Source organism: Podarcis liolepis, assembly GCF_965112155.1.
Source record: "Podarcis liolepis genome assembly, chromosome: 2".
Classification (NCBI taxonomy): Eukaryota; Metazoa; Chordata; class Lepidosauria; order Squamata; family Lacertidae; genus Podarcis; species Podarcis liolepis.
Window position 1 is genome coordinate 102391224 of NC_139555.1, and position 14351 is coordinate 102405574.

The following is a 14351-nucleotide window of genomic DNA, read 5'->3' on the forward strand; positions in this document are numbered from 1 at the left end:
GGATTTGATTACAATACACACTGTACTATATAGAAATAAAAGAAACCTGTCTCTGCCTTGAGATAGGAAGAAGGCGAGGCAGGGGTAACACTCCAGCTTTGGCTGTTCATTGAAAAGTTGGATCTGGCCATGGTGACGCATGCTGTGGTTAACATCTGGCAGTGAAGCTGTTGCATGGGCAGCGGCTGTGCATGTCTTATACATACAGTGGTACCTTGGGTTACATACGTTTCAAGTTACATACGCTTCAGGTAACAGACTCTGCTAACCCAGAAAAAGTACTTCGGGTTAAGAACTTTGCTTCAGGATGAGAACAGAAATCATGTGGCGGCAGCAGGAGGAGGCCCCATTAGCTAAATTGGTGCTTCAGGTTAAGAACAGTTTCAGGTTAAGAACGGACCTCCGGAACGAATTTAGTACTTAACCCGAGGTACTACTGTATGTGGAATATTGGCACAAATTTATATAGGCATGGGCCTTTTCTCCAAACTTTCACCTGCCTATCTCTCATCTTCAGTATTGTCTGTCACTCTGATGAGTTGGAAAGTGGCAGTGAATGTTTCAAGTTCCCTTGTTTAGCACTTGTAGGCTTTGGGTTTTATTTTCCCCCAAAAGCACCAGTAGAAAGACTGAGCTCTGTTTCCCCGAAACTCCTTCAGCTTGGACTTAGGTTAAAACGTGGCTACTAATTTATAGAGCAAATGTTCCCGTTTAATTGGCAGGCGGCTCAATGCTTCCTCTTTTCCTCTCTTATCCTTTTGCAGCCTTGAAACATAGCAAAGAAGCGAAATCCATGGAGAATACTCTCTAAGGTAAGTGTGTTTATTACATTGCATTAGCAAACATTGCCGTGCCGCATTGATTTTTCTTTTATTCGGGGATTTAAGTACTCGGATTAATGACAGAGCAGACAGGACAACTTCTTTTACCCACACCGCTGTCCCCTCTTTGCACAAAACGCCACGCCGCAGTTAGAGGGAAAAGCGTAACAAAACGCGCTGATGTGCTGAGGATGGCCAAATTTCGGGTTGTTAGCTGACATGCGCTTTGTTCTCTGTGGCTGAGATATTACCGTGTATCCGTGCGCGCGCTAAGATTAATGCTACAGAATAGAGAACAAAAGGGCCTGCATGAACTGGTATTGCTCTTGGTCAATAGTGGAATAAAGCTAGCTGGCAAAATAATGCATTTAAAGTGGGCTGCTGAGTGGCGTTTTAATCTGATTGTGTTTAATTTATTGTGATAGGCAATATCGGATAGCGAACAGCTCTGCAGAAAGGAAGGGGGGGGAGAGATTATTGCTTGCAAAGTCCTCCTGGCTTTGTAGCTGGTCATTAAGTACATAAAACTGATTTGTGGATAGATGCTGGAGCAAAAGCTCCTTCCCCTTATCTTATGCCACACCCCGTGGCCTCGTTCGCACGCCATGGTAACCCATGGTTAATGGCTTAATCGGAGTGGGCCAATTTCACCCACTTCATGCCTCCCTACCAGGGAGTGGGAGCAGCAAACCATAATACTTGGCTCATGTTTGAACCGTGGCTTTGTTTCACCCTAGACAATCCACAATCTGAAAGCCAAGGCTTGGTCTTGGCTTTCTGATTGAGCAGCTGCCTGTTACGTTGCCTGGAGCAAGCATTTGCATTTTAGTTTTTTGACTGCAATTTTATTATCTTTGCATCGGAATAAACCGGACCACTCGTTCAAGCTAACCTGTGCGCCCCGAATCGGGGAGATTCTTAGAGTTACCGCACAACAGCCCACTCATTACAAGCATGAGGAGTAACTTTCGCTGGAGGTGAGCTATGGGTGGCTGTCCTGCTGCTATACGTCTCTGCTCGGGAACACATTGCTGGATAAATTTCCTAAAATGGGAAGGAGTAAGCCACCAAAGGACAAATAAACAAATACTGGAGAACAGGGCCAGCTGAAGATACTTTGTTGCCTGAGGCAGTGCAGCAAATGGCAGCCCCTTCCCAATCAATGGGCGTAGTTCCAAAGGCTAGACAAATTTGGCATCGGAGGCAAACCCCCCACCCGAAAAAATATCCCAACCACCCCACATAGACTTCTCCTCTTCTCTGATAGAATGTATTCAAGTATTTTAAAGCAACTAACAGTTTGCTTCCCATCCATGACATCAAAAATTAGTTATTTGAGGCAGCCTCCTCACTTCGTCTAACAATAGGGCCGGCCCTGTCAGAAATGCAGCACTAAGTTGTATATTTTGGGAAATTGGGGAAATGCAAAGCTATCAGAGTCCTTAAAACTGTTATGTAATGTTCAAGACACCTCTTCTTCATGGCAAAAGTCCTAAGAGTGGTCTAAAATATCCTGTAATTTCGTATTCAGCTTGAGCAACAGTTCTTTGTTTCTGTGGTGAGCTTATTTCTTTTCGGTCTCCAAAGAGGTAAATGTTAGAATTGGGAACTGAGATAATTAAAGCAGCCTAAAACATAAATTGCAGATTTAGAAACTGAAGATTGTTACATTATGCAGTGATATGTGAGTTATTAGTCTTGGAATGCCATCAATTGTAAACTAGTGTGATCAACGACTGAAAACATTGGTTAAACAACAGATTTATGTAATAGACAGGAAGCAAATCCATGCTATGGTTTGTTCTGTGAACAGTATTTATTCCCCCCCCCCAGCATATTTGCATTTTATGGTTCACTAAATTGATTTTTTAAACAGTTTATATGTAGAGTCAGACTGTTCTGTTCTATGGGCGGAAGCAAAAAAAGAACAGGTTGTAGTGTGTTGGAAATGTATCTAGAAAGGAAACCTTTGAAGGAAGAAACTAGCACATCTGTATAGCAACAGCTGCTTATGTGCTTGGGCCCAATCCAGAGAGATGTGCAACTAGCTCTGAACAGCCAACATGTCTTAGGACTTCTCTGTGTGTCTCAACACGTGACAATTAAGGAAGTGTCATCTTAGCACGTCTGCCCAAAGATGTATGATTGTACTCTTGACTTGGCTGGAAAACTCTTGCCAATCTATGAATTGATCGCCAATTACATTTTCCAGACATGTTTAATAATACAATAATAGTAATGCAGCAAAGTGAGACTGATTGATCGAATAACAAGGCTGCAGATAGAGATGAAGGACACCAGAGTTAATCTCAGATCCTCGAGCACTTATTGATGGGGCAAAATATGCGAGGAAGTGAAACGGTATTTGGACACAGTCTGTGGAGTGTAGTCGGAACACATGAGTTCGTCAGCTTTGAAATTGGATTTTGAATTTCTTCCTTTCTGTTTATTTTATTAAAACATTTCTATATGTTCCTTCCCGGCTCAGTGTGAGACACTTAAGGTGGTATGCAGCAGATCAGAATAGCCAAAGATATAAAAATATAGCACAGTAAGGGAGCAACCCTTTTCACAAGAAGCTGGCATGAAGCAAGCTGGTGTAAGTTAATTGGGAGTAAAGTCACACCAGATCCAAACTTCTTTCAGTGGTGAGGCTGCTGCTGCTGCTGCTGCTTTACCTAAGCCTGGCAGGAAAAAAACAAGAGGCCAGGTCACATGACTGAGCAGAATGGGCTTCGGATTCAGCACCCACCATGCTGCTGAAATAACCCTTTGGGGAGGATTTACACCGGACTCGCTTCAACCAGCTTCAGCTCAGCTGGTGGAGCCCCAGGATGAGCAAGTTACTCTGGCATTTCTTCAACTGAGCTGGGATTGAGGATTTAGCAGAGCCAGGAACCAGCTGGCTGAACCAGAGGCCCGCTGGCATCCTAAACTGTTCATCCCAGCAGATCTTGTCATGGGACTGCTGCCTTAATCTGGTACATCCTACCTGGGCTTGAATTAGCAACCCCGTCATACTTGTTTAACCTGTAACTTGTATATAAATAGAGCATTACAAATATTGTATCTGGTTTCCTGTTGTTGTTGTTGTTGTTGCTGTTGTTGTCCCCCGCCCACTGCTTGGGAAAACTATCTCTTCTTAAAGTTGTACTTCATCCTGAGTACATTTTCTTTGACTGATTCGTAGCATCCCCCCCGACTTTTGTTGTTGCTGTAATGTGTTGTTTTTCCAGAATCCTTTCATAGTGATCTATCACCAATATATAGTTATGTGTTGATTAGTTAAGAGAGAGAGGGGGGGGTGGGGAAAAAATCTTTAGAAGCTGATGATCTTTTGCATTGGAATTGCATTTAGACAAATAATAGCTTGTCACTCGCATCTCCTGGCTTGTGCCTGAGTGAGTACATGCACTTTGGTTCATTATCTCCAAATTAGATTGTCTTGTAACCATTTTCTGAGTGCCTTCCCCCCCTCCCCTTACTCTTTTCTGCTCCTTATAGTGGTGCCTCGCAAGACGAAATTAATTCGTTCCGCGAGTTTTTTCGTCTAGCGAATTTTTCGTCTTGTGAAGCACGGTGTCGGAAAAGTTTTGGAAAAGCTTCAAAAATCACCAAAAACCTCAAAAAAGGCTACCATACCGCGTTCTATGAGTTGCTTCTCGAAGTCAAGTCGCAACTGTATTAACAGTGTTAAGAAAAAGGAAACAAACTTGCAAAAAACGCAAGACGTTTTCTTCTTGTGAAGCAAGCCCATAGGGAAATTCGTCTTGCGAAGCAGCTCAAAAACCGCAAAACCCTTTCGTCTAGCGAGTTTTTCGTCTTGCGAGGCATTCGTCTTGCGGGGCACCACTGTATATCCAGAAAGCAAGTGCTATTGGTATTGCAGTTGCTAAACCTGGAACTGCGGCGGAAAGCGAGGCTGCGACCCAGAGGGTCCCTTATGTGGGTAGCACATCTGTTTGTGCCCCCTTGTTGCTGCCACCTGCACCATATTCCCAACATTGTTTGGGAGAGTCAACTTGGGTGGGTGGTGATGGGGGGCACAAGAGACTCAGTGGGGAGGGAAGAAACAGACGATCCCCATTGTGGTAGCAGAGTTTTTTCTCTGGATTAAGCCTGATTAATAAACCCAGCCTTTGCACTCCTGGCGTTTTGGACTACAATTCAAAAATCTGGAGGACACTGAGTTGGTGAAGACATTCAGAACAAGTCTTCTGCTAGTTCCCAAATTGTGAAACAAGAATATACATATCTCGTGCTGCTTCTGGATAATATTCAGACTTGGGCAATCCTTTCAGAGGAAGGAAAATTTCATAGTTGCAAGGCACCTACCAGGAACAACCCTATGTAGTGTTACTAAGAGTACACTCCCAATTAGGTATAGGGAAGAAAGTCGTCCCTCATCTATGCTTCTTTTTTGAGCTGAGAGATCCATGCTGCATGGCAAACTGCTTTGGAAACCTGAGAGCAAAAGCAATTTATGAGAATACATTGAGGTCAGGTGCTTTAAGGAGGCAAAGGCAATAATCAGGATTCCAGTGGGCTGGTACAGCGTCCGTAGCTCTAGGGATCCTGTTTTTTGCTTGATTTTTGATCACGCCGTATTCATAAAAGGCATGTGGCTGGCGGTCTGTAAATGCAGTAATCACAGGACTTAATGATTTCACACAAGATAACTGTTTGTTGAATAATTTTTGCTTGCTTTCAGCAAGCCACAAGTTGCATCTCCGCCTCAGTTTTGTTAAGGTCAGCTCAGGTCTGCTTTGCTTTCCCTGTTAAAATCCAAGGCAAGCGTGCCAAATTGCTTTGCCCCAGCTTAACCCTCACTCCATAAGAATCTTTTAAAATGCTACAAAAGGCAAGCTTATGTACACATCTACACACACAAAAATGTGGGCGGTGGGGGGGGGGGCGCGGCGGCTGCGGAACCATACTTAATCTTTTATTTGTATTCAGAAATCAAACTATATAACAACCAGTTTTCTATGTTTAGAGACTTGAGCAATAAAATATGTATGCACCAAGATCTATTTAAGGAAGCAGCACTTATTTTCTCAGTATGTGTGCTGATTGCAAGTGTCTACAGAATCCATTCGGAATACTGCTCCAAAGACATGTGGTCAGATCAGGAAAGATGGGGGGGCGGGACGCAGGAGTACGCATACCCCTAAACATTTTGTGAATCTTTGTGCTGTTGTCCATTTACTGTATTTATTTTCCCCGATTTGCAGTATAAAATGGTGATTTTCTTGAGTCAAAATGAGAGTACCCCTAAACATTCTTCAAGAAAAAAAGCATTGTCATAACATATACCAGTTTTTCAGAAAATGAACACACACACCCCATCGGCATTTGACTCAGTCTGGTTGATCTGAATTTGCATTTAAACATAAATTGTTATCTTCATGTCCATCATTTTATACTGCTTCATTGGTAAGAGGAAAGATGACTATTGCTTATATTTAATCTAAGTCCAACTACAAGGGCTCCTGTTGTTGAATGTTATCTGTTAACTCTGTTCTATCCTGTTTCCCCTTTGTTTTTGTTGAAACCAATTCACCAACAAAGAACTTACACACTGACCACTAATAATGAACCATATGTTGTAGATACTACTGCAAATTTATTATGCTATTTTTGTGGTATACCAATGACATTAGAAGACTTTGGTCTATTTGCAGTGGTACCTCGGTTCTCGAACGTAATCTGTTCTGGAAGACCGTTTGAGTTCCGAAATGTTCGAAAACCGAGGCGTAAAGGCCTTTCTGCAAATTCAATTGAGAAAATTGAGAAATATGCAGTGGAAGCCATTTGACTTCTGAGGCGCGTTTGAAAACAGAAGCATTTACTTCCAGGTTTTCAGCGTTCGGGTTCCGAAACTTTCATCAACAGAGGCGTTCGAGAACCGAGGTACCGCTGTCTTTGTACCATATGTTATTCCTTTGATCCTTGCTTATACAACCCAATAAAAAGTTATTTAAAAAAGAAGAATACTGCTCCAAGCATATCCTTTTGGTTTATACAAAGCTTGCTTTCTTACTAATATACTATGCTTGTAGGGTTAAACATCCAGACTGTGCATTAAAAACTTTCAGGGATTTTGTTTTTTCTCTTTCTCTCTCTTTTTGTATTCACAAACATGAGCTGTACCAACCACAAAAATCTAGGAAAGTGAATTGTACATCCTGTTTACTCTTTGTAATTGGGGGCTTGGAAGGCCAGGTGGTGTTGGGTAGGTGCTGGCAGGTTGGGGAAGGCGAAACATGGGAGGTGATGGGCAGGCAATAAGGTTCGCTTACATCCTTCAGCCTTGCAAGAGAAATTGTTCTGATTAGGGCTCCCATCCCATCAAGAACACCTCTCTGTGTTACAATGCTGGTGAGTTTTCTGTAAAGTCGCAAGGAATTGTGGGAAACTCAGCTTGGGAATGGGAAAAAATGTGAATCTTAGAGAAACCAAAATGGAAGTATTAATCCACCCCTACAAGCTAAAGCCTGCTGCTTTAGCGGTGCTAGAAAGAAGTCCAGTGGTCCCAAAGGTCTGGACACCACAATTCCCAGTTTGAAACCCCTGTAGCGTGCAGTAGGCTTCTTTTTATACAGCTTCTTCTGGGAACAGAAATATGTTTTTGAAAGACTGATGACTAGTCTGTACCTAATAACGATCATGCTAAATAGGGAGTCTGGGTTACCTAGTGCCAAATGCATTGTGGGGTTTTTTTTGGCATCAAGCTAATGTATGTATGTATGTTTGTTTGTTTAGGCATTTAAGCCCTGAAAATGAATTGTCTAATTTTGAAATAGAGTTGATCTCCTCTTTTGAATTTTATGCTTGTTCTTTTTTTGTGCTCATTTTTAATTCCTTTTAAACATTTTTTATATTTTATATTTTTCTTTTTGCTGCCCTGGTAGATTTACTGTCACATGAATGCCCTGTAAATAATTGTGATGGAGAAGGAAGCCCCTTTATATAACCTCTCCTTTTACCCAATGACCTCCTCTTTTCCCTGGTGCAAGTTTTTGTAAGTTTCCTACGTTTCTCTATCCTGCCCCTTGATCTATGATGTAGTAATACATGGTCCAACAGCACGCTGGCTATCTGGTGTAAAGCCATGTTTAAATGTGGGAATCTAACTTTATCAGGGTGCATTTTAAAATCATATTGCACAGAATATAGGCTGTTTATATTTGCAGACACATAGTTGTTTTTAAAAAAATCAGGCTTTACATGTGTGAGGTGGACTGCTGTGTTTGTGTGTGTGAGAGAGAGCATTGATAGATTCATAGAGATCACAGAATTATATAGTAGTCGTAGTAATAATTAATTTATTATTTATACCCCGCCCATCTGGCTGGGTCTCCCCAACCACTCTGGGCGGCTCCCAAGAGAATGTTAATATTAATATTAATATTAATAATAAAGCGATAAAACATCAAACATTAAAAACCTCCCTAAACAGGGCTGCCTTCAGGTGTCTTCTAAAGTCAGATAGTTGTTTATTTCCTTGACATCTGATGGGAGGGTGTTCCACAGGATGGGTGCCACTACCGAGAAGGCTCTCTGCCTGGTACCCTATAACCTCTCTTCTCACAGTGAAGGAACCGCCAGAAGGCCCTCGGAGCTGGACCTCAGTGTCTGGGCTGAACGATGGGGGTGGAGATGCTCCTTCAGGTATACCGGGCCGAAGGGACCATGAGTATCATCTAGTCCAACCCTCTGCAATGCTGGAATCTTTTTGCCCAATGTGGGACTTAAGTCCACAACTCTGAGATCTGTTGACAGTGTTGACAAGTAGTGAAGAATGCTATTGAAGAGTTATATGCAACAATTGTTCAACGTAGTTACCAATAGCTGTCAATGATGCCTTGTCTGCTGTCTAAGAGCAAAGGCAATATATATGTCTAAATTACTTGGACAGAAATCCTATGTGCTTGTGTGTATGTGGAATCTGAAATAGTTCAAACATCAGATTAGTTGGAGGAAAACACATTTTCACCACCATAAATGTTCCTTCGGAAATCTTGAAAGCAATATTTCATGCTTTTCCTTCCAGCCCAGAGGTTTTTCCTCATTACATTGGGGACTGGGGGGGGGGGGAGAAAGGAAATTAAACAATATTAGATGTGGTTGGCTTAGCCAGACTCCCTGATACAATGGCTTATATCCATTACATCACCTTAAGAAAACCAGCCACAGCCACTTGGTTTTTTCTTCAGATGCTCCAACCCAGGAAGCACCTTCCTGTGATTAAAAAATGGAAGGAAGTGCGGAACACATTGAAATTCAGTTTGTTGATATGATGGAAAAGACATCCTGTACTTCATCTGCAATGCATTTTAAGTAGTATAAATAGGCAAATATTCCCCTACCTCCCGTGTTCCTGGCTTCCACATTTTGTTGCCCGCACATGTAGTAATAGCACCGGCAACATTTTCTGGAACTTGTTTTTATATTCTGTGCTTGGGATGGCTTGTAGCCAGCGATTAAAGTGGCAGGTTCACCTGGATACAGAACAATTTCCATCCATTTCACATTCATTGCTGTGCTTAGAGTACCAACAAGATGTTCTAGGAGTTCAGAAAAGCATGCAATTTCCTTTCATCACTGCTCACCACAATTGCACATAGACGAAATGGGTGTTGTTTTGTACCTGGTTTCTTGGGTCAGTTTAGATCAGCCTCCCACACCCCTCCAGATGATTTTGGACTCCCAACTTCCCATCAACCTCCAGCCCGTGTGGCCTATAGTCGGGGACGGTGGGAGTTGTGGTTCAACAACATCTAGAGGGCACCAGGTTGGGGAAGGTTGTGTAGCCTGCTGTTGGTCTCTGATCTGAGCCAGCTAACCGGCTTTCTTCACCGCCATCCCCTGCTATCTACTGCAGTGGTAGTTATCTCCTGCCATTGTTGTGTTCCCACCTTGGTACTTAATTGCTTTACGGTTAAAAATATTTTATGGTTTTTGAAGTTGTATTGTAAGCTGCCATGGGATAAATGTCAGTGAGGGGCAGTACACAAATGCCTTACGACTTCTGAGGGAAAGTATGTAGGTTTCAAAATGGCTGCTGTTGATGTAAAGAAGCATAGTGGCACTATCATGTGTTGGTTATGAACAGTGGCGTAGCGTGGTGCGGGCTACAAGGCTGGTTGCAAAATGTCAACACCCAGGGCTGCTTCAATACAGTTGTGCGCTTCCGTTGCTGGGATCCATTGAAAACAGCTTCTCCATGTGAACCAGGAAGTGACCTCTCCAGACAATGGGATGACTCTTCTTTTCTTATCTCTGTGGCTGCAATCTCTTGGGTGTCGTGGACGCCATTAGGAAGTTGAATACATAGGTATACTCTGTTTCTTTTCCTCCCTCTGCTTGGCCCCGGGTACTGGCAACCTATGCTATGCCACTGGTTATGAATGACAGTCATTGTGAGAAGTGTGCAGGCTCATTAAATCTTCTAGTACGTCAACAGGTGGGTGACAGCATATGCTGATGGATTGGTGGGGACAGGTGAAGCAGGGCCAGGTCTGGGGGGGATACTCACGTTCAGGCTTTCTGGCAAACAGGATGATAATGGGGCAACATGGGCATTCCTCTGCATCAAGAATTATGCTTGGATTTTGTATTCTGATATGGGCTGCTGTTGGCTTTTCAATTCCATTAAATCATCAGTTCATGGGCTGCTCAGTTCCTTGTAATATCCAGCCTTTTCAAGATATGGGAGAGGTGTGTGATTCCATATCCTACATGTACAGTGAGGGGGGGTGGAGTATTTGATCCCTTGCTAAATTTGTCAGTTTCCCCTCTGACGAAGAAATGACCAGCCCATAATTTTAATGGTAGGTTTATTGTAGCTGTGAGAGACAGAATAACAACAGTGCAGCAAATGGGTTCTAGCCTTTTTGCTCAATTGGCATTGCTCGTTGTAGAACAGCGGGCATGTGGCCAGGTGAAATTCAGGACATTTGTCACCACCAGGTAGGAAAATCAGGCTTTCTCTCCAACCTCCCCCCCCCCCCCATTTGACCCTGCTACACATTCAATGATTAGAAGCCTGTATTGGTTTTTAGAGTAACCACTTCATCGAAAGTGTAATTATCACATGATTTCAGGAGCCCGTTTCATATTGGTAAGGTTAGGGATTAATGCTTTATACTACATGAAAGCGAAGTTTGCAATTTTCAAGCTGTATGCCATATTGGTTTCTAGCTCCCATTAGCAGGGAGGTCTTAAGGCTGCAGCTATTAGGCTAGTCTTAGAGTTTGTGATAGTGTGGGGATGGGAGAGAAAGTATAGCAGCGCACTTAGTACACTCTTTTTCTTATTGTTACTTTTTGAACTGTACCAAGATAGCAGATGAGGGAAGAAAATCGTTTGTTAATTCCTGAAAGCCACAATAATGATTCCCAAATGACGATTGCCCTAAAACCAGAGTTCCCAAACTATTCCCTAGTAAGGCTCCTTGGGTTATTTTAAACAGTACAGTGGTACCTCGGGTTAAGTACTTAATTCGTTCCGGAGGTCTGTTCTTAACCTGAAACTGTTCTTAACCTGAAGCACCACTTTAGTTAATGGGGCCTCCTGCTGCCACTGTGCCGCCGGAGCACGATTTCTGTTCTCATCCTAAAGCAAAGTTCTTAACTCGAGGTACTATTTCTGGGTTCACAGAGTCTGTAACCTGAAGCGTTTGTAACTTGAAGCATATGTAACCCGAGGTACCACTGCACTCAAAGCTTCTTCAGTTCAAAACGAGACGGATAGTGTGTCTGTCAATCTTCGTACTTCTGTTTGTTGCCCTTAATTCAAGCAGATTTCCAGAAAGAAGCGAGAACTGAGTACAAATAAGTCCACTTTGTTTACTGTAAGGCCTCCTGGGCAATAAAAGACTTGTGAAAAAACAAAGAATTGTTTTATCGATTTGACAGCACCAACAACTGGCACATAGACTCTCATCTTTTAAATTGCATGAGGATTGGCACTTGACCTGACGGGATCCAAGCACACATTGCAAGGGGAGGGAAGAGGGAAAGAGGAAATCAGAAGAGGAAACCCTGCTCACATTTTGGGCATATCAACAATACAGACTGTAACTGGTTAAATTCCTCACGGAATCTATGGGATTGTAGTTCTCTGTGTGGTAGGGATACCTAGGGTTCTCCACCAGAGAACTATCAGCATCCAAACTTTGCTAAATCCTAGGATTATTTGGAGGAAGCCATAACAGTTAAGTGGGATGTGGGTGGCGCTGTGGTTTAAACCACAGAGCCTAGGACTTGCCAATCAGAAGGTTGGTGGTTTGAATCCCCGTGACGGGGTCAGCTCCTGTTGCTCAGTCCCTGCTCCTGCCAACCTAGCAGTTCGTAAGCACATCAAAGTGCAAGTAGATAAATAGGTACCGCCCCGGCGGAAAGGTAAACGGCGCTTCCGTGTGCTGCTCTGGTTCGCCAGAAGCGGCTTAGTCATGCTGGCCACATGACCCGGAAGCTGTACGCCAGCTCCCTCAGCCAATAAAGTGAGATGAGCGCCGCAACCCCAGAATTGGCCACAACTGGACCTAATGTTCAGGGGTCCCTTTACCTTTTTATAACAGTTAAACTCGTGTAAGAGTGATTGGGATTCTGCAAACTGTGGCTGGTGTTGGTAGCCAAGTCAAAATTGTGGTTGCCAGGGTCCTGCCCCTCATCTTATCTTACATTGCATTTCCATGAAAAGCCAGGGGCTTATTCCCAGCTTTCTTGCTCACCTCCCAAGTTCAGAGAAGGGTGTGTGGCTTATCTCTGCAGTTACTCTGGGTTTCCTCTCGTAGAATCATAGAATTCTAGACTTGGAAAGCAGCCTGAGGGTCACCTAGCTCAACCCCTTGCAATGCAGGAATCCCAACTAATGTATCCTTGACAGATGGCCACCTAACCTCTACTTAAAACTTCCAATGAAGGAGAGTCCACCACCTTACGAGGGAGTCTGTTTCACTGTCAAACAGCTCTTACTGTCAGAAAGTTCTTGCTGATGTTTAGTCAGAATCTCCTTGCTTGTAACTTGAACCCATTGGTTTCTGTCCAAGCCTTTGGAGCAGGAGAAAACAAGCTTTGTCCTTCTTCCGTGTGACAGCCCTTAAGACATTTGAAGACCGCTATCAAATCTCCTCTCAGTCTCCTCTTCTCCAGGCTAAACATACCCAACTCCCTGGTTTCAAGACTCCTGATCATCTGGGTCATCCTTCTCTGCTCATATATCCTCCCACCTTGGCTTGGTGATACATTCATGGCAGGTGGGCAGTCAGAAGACCAGTTTCCACCGCATTTTCACTGGTGGGTTGAAGGAGGCAACTGGAACATGGGTAATCTCAAAGGTGTGTCAAATATACAATATATAAAATTATTTTAATGAACCATGTAGTATAAAAGAACTAATAAAATTATCATGGACTTCCAAGACTCACTAGCAATCTCCCAGTGACTCTGAAATAAGTGGCTTCTGAGCTAGTGAGTGAACTGCGCACTTATAAATGATCAAGATTTAAATCAAATGTTGGGATAAGTGTTGTTTACTTTTTAGTAGACATACATAGGTTTGTGCTGCGCATGTTTCAGTTCTTAATCTACCAGTGACTTTTTTTTTAATCCTATGGTATCAACACATTATTATTTCAGAACTTTGGCACTGCTATAATCACACCATATTCATGCAGTGCTTTCATTATCACCTATTTAACAGGGATCACCTGGCTGTAAACCAGTGAAGTTCTACAATGAATGTCCATTCTTTTCATCTCCATTGGAGATGTTGCTTGTTAGCTTTTTTAAAAAACGAAATTCACACTTTGCCTTTAAAGCCCATTGCGGTGTCAGGATTTTATGCTTGAAATTAGATGCATGGTGTTTCCAAGTTTCAGTTGGAATGTTGACGAAAATTAAGCAGGAATAGTGCCAGGGTAACTTTGTTAGCCGGGAAAAAAGGAGATTTAAATATTGCTGCAAACTTGATGGGATTTATGGGAGGCTGGCAGAGAACAATGCTAGAAAACACAGCGCCAGAAAACACAATATCATTTTTCAATGTCATGCAGTGACAATCTGGTTATTAGGTTGTCAGAGTCTTTTCTGACAAAATTGAATGTTGGGGTGCCTAATTAGATTGCGCCAAAGCCCATTGGGGATGCTGATATTTTTCTAATAATTTTTGGCCTGGGATGTTTTTGTTAAGGGCACAAACATATCAGTCATATCCAGAAATAACAAGCTTTTTATATTCTCTTAAGGGCCTTGCGATCTTGGTGAAAGCATAATATATATACAACGAAATGTGCTCAAAGCCAGGGCATTCGTATATCTGAAAGATGCAGCTACTAGGTGAGTATTCCACAGGCGGTTTTCTTTTCAGGGCACCATCGCCTAGGAAAACATATTTTGCCTCTTGCACAACCCTCCAGTGGCTTTAATTTGGGACTGTTACCTTAGGTAAGTCCTAGTAGATTTGTGCCTCAGATCTTCTTGCAAACATATACAGTGGTACCTCAGGTTACATATGCTTCAG

General features: G+C 42.8%; 1 protein-coding gene across 5 annotated transcripts in view; it reads left to right on the plus strand.

Moving 5' to 3' along the window:
• The window catches only part of FHIT (fragile histidine triad diadenosine triphosphatase), a 1028662-nt gene that overhangs the window by 46983 nt on the left and 967328 nt on the right, over positions 1 to 14351 (plus strand). For all 5 annotated transcript variants that reach the window (XM_083493597.1, XM_083493602.1, XM_083493599.1 and 2 more), the window contains one exon: positions 765 to 812. The gene's annotated coding sequence lies outside the window, so the exon portion shown is untranslated. The remainder of the gene's footprint in view (positions 1 to 764; positions 813 to 14351) is intronic.